Source organism: Cephus cinctus, unplaced genomic scaffold (genome assembly GCF_000341935.2).
Source record: "Cephus cinctus unplaced genomic scaffold, Ccin1 Ccin1_scaffold0921, whole genome shotgun sequence".
Taxonomy (NCBI): Eukaryota; Metazoa; Arthropoda; class Insecta; order Hymenoptera; family Cephidae; genus Cephus; species Cephus cinctus.
Genome location: NW_014333493.1, coordinates 538,880 through 541,833, shown reverse-complemented (window position 1 = coordinate 541,833; position 2,954 = coordinate 538,880). Strand labels below are relative to the sequence as shown.

The 2,954-nt window shown below is 39.5% G+C and overlaps 1 long non-coding RNA gene across 1 annotated transcript; it reads left to right on the top strand.

The window, feature by feature from the left end:
- The first annotated feature begins 466 nt into the window (after positions 1 to 466).
- On the top strand, positions 467 to 2,522 carry LOC107271171. The gene is made up of 2 exons (XR_001538555.2): positions 467 to 690; positions 950 to 2,522. It is a non-coding gene; the product is annotated as an uncharacterized LOC107271171 (long non-coding RNA).
- The last annotated feature ends 432 nt before the right edge of the window (positions 2,523 to 2,954 follow it).

Below are 2,954 nucleotides of genomic sequence, written 5' to 3'. Positions count from 1 at the left end.
ACTTTATTGATTTAATTAATTATTTTAATGTTCCAAACACCTAATTTATCAATATTTCAATTTGAACGTAATTTAGTTTCGATATTCTACAATTTCAATTCAATTTTTATCTATTCCGTACATTCTGTGCGATTTTTATTTAACCTCAATTTTATATTTTGAATTAATTTTGAAAGTAAATCAAGATTCAATAATACTTATTAAAAATTGAGGTGCTACACGAGTGTCAAGTTGGCACTACACTTTCTTAACACTAGATTTACCATCTATTTATTCATTTTGACTGGTACTGGTATAAATGTCAATAACAGAAATTATATTCGTTACTAATGTATATAAAATAACATTAAGTTTATAAAATGTATTCTCTACTTATAGCTACAAAAGTCATAACATCATTTCTGAAATCAAATGATATATGTAGTAGGAATTTTGAATTGAAATTCTACGACCAGTCAAAATGACTGGTCTGGTAAATCTAGTGTTAAAAATGTTTCAACAATAGGCTTCGTCAATAGTCCTTAAAAAGTTCTATAGTTCCCGGTCTCGTTCTAAGTGTTGCATTGTTAACCAACGGTGAGTAAATAAAATCGTACTCCCGGACTCGCCGCTACGATTTAGCGCCATGTTTTTGGTGTCGCCTAAAACCGTAGCGTGGTGCAACTCCCTACTCATCTCTGGTATTAACGGGTGAGTTTACGTCATGGCACAGCAATAATTTAAATGCCTCCTCCTTTTTTGCATCAGCATTTGCATTCGTCAATTTGTCACACCTTTAACGCATAGCAATGTCCCATTAATCACTGTTACAAGAAATAAAATATTTCGTATGACTTTCTCATTTAAAAAATAACATACCAGTCAGGATAGGGATACCAGCTGAAAGACGTGACAAATAAAAATCAGCAATGCCTTGACAATTAAATAAAATAAATGCGCATTGTTTCAGATAAAAATACAACACAGCCAACAAGTATCGAGATTGTCGAAAGCACTATCGAGACTGCAGGAAACGAGAATCAACGAGATAAAAGAATCGATCTTGACGAGTATCGATCAGCAGCATAAACAGAGCTTCGAGGTTTCGACGCAGACGTCGCGCGCGACGCTAGAATTTGACGCGTCAACAGTTGCCGTTAGAACGTCAATGGCGGCGGGACAATCGGAGGCGGAAATTATGTTGTTGAAACCGGAGGATGATCCAGAGGAGGACATGAGGCAGCAACTGATGACGAACGAGAAGCAGATCGATTATCTTCAGCGACAGAACATCCGATTGGCCAGAACGCTGAATCGACTGCAAAGGCACAGACGTTCAACCCCATGTTAAATGACGCATCCACAATGCACGATAGGTCTGTCGTCGCTCTGGGATTTATGTAGAGCCAAGTAAGCGATAGCTCAATCCTCGAAAATCCAGTGTCTCCCGAAACGTAGAAAACAACCAGTCCAAAAGCTCGAATCCCATTCAGCCTCGTACCACAGCATCCAGCCAATCTGTATTCCTTGTTTTCTAAGATAAGACAGGGTGAAGACGTATCCTTGGGGTGAGTGTCCATAAGTTACACCGTTAACGATACCAACGGATCCCAGTGAAATTCGTCGCGCGTAAAATTTAAGACCGTTTCGACAGACAATTTCGTTAGATAAGACAGGATTTAAAATACTGGCCAACTTGGTTATACGCTCACGAAACATTCTCTTTTATCTCTATCAGATTTCCCTAACAGTTTGTAAAAGAAAAAGAAGTCAAATAAAGACCTATCCTAAGAGACTCACCTCTTTCTTTTTATTCGCTGTAAAACATCTTTTGTTCTTAATCAAATTATTGCATTAACGCCATCAATAAAATTTTCATAATACACTCTTGCGTTAACCTTAAATGTCTTATAAGCTCGATTAATCATCAGCTGATAGTTTCGGCATCGCGCAAGACGCCTAAAACCACGTCCATCCACGTCGTGAAATTAGCTCCAGATCGATCAGCGTCTCTGACGGAACTATGCCGGGAAGTAGTTATCGAGGGCTGTCAAAGTTACGTATAATATATGCGCCCAGGTTAAGGAACATCGAGGTCCCGCAGAGTCAGCAGTGGTATCGCTCGTAAGAAAATCAACGTCGCTCGATCAGCCATCATTTTGCCGAACAATTATAACTCACGGTAAAGTAATTTTGATCTAATTACACTTCCACCTTAATTAACGATCGTCATAAGCAATAAAATCAAACTGACTCTGCGATTTCCACCGACTTTCGCGTTAATTCAATTTACCCCTTATCGAGGAGCCGTCATAAAACTCAAATCAGCACGAACCGTCTCAGCGACAATCAAGAGGAACAGAGGACAAATCATTAACCATGTAGAAGGAACCGACCTTTTTCAAAATATATTTTTCCCTCTATTTCCATTTTATATATATTTACAATTTATCTCGTAGAGTTTAGTTTTTAAGTAAATAATCCTGTGATCCTAAACCACTAGTCTGGGTTCGATTGAAAAAAAAAGAAGAGAGTAAAGAAGAGGAAAAAAAAGAAAGTAAAGTGGGAGAAACGAGTCGAAAAGAAAATATATATAGCTTCACTCTGGCAACGTGGTCTTGCAAGCTCTTCATCTTCTTCGTCGCGATGCCGTACGCGAAGGGATGCTGGGGGGGCCGGCGGCGGAAGGGGGAGGCAGTATCTGCTGACCATAATTTCCATATAAACACCCTTGTCCCATCTTCTTCTTCGGTCTGTCTCTTGCGTCACATCCGGTTTCTCTCTCTCTCTCTCTCTCTCTCTCGCACCCTCTCCCCTGTCTCTCTGTTCATTTTCCTCGTGTGTACAGATGATTGCGTGATACAGAAGTGTTGTGATACAGGAAACACATGCGTCAATGGACAGGTTCCCATCGTGTGACACAAAAATGGCCGCCGTTAAAATTAATATAATTAATTCGTGATAGGGGGGGGGGG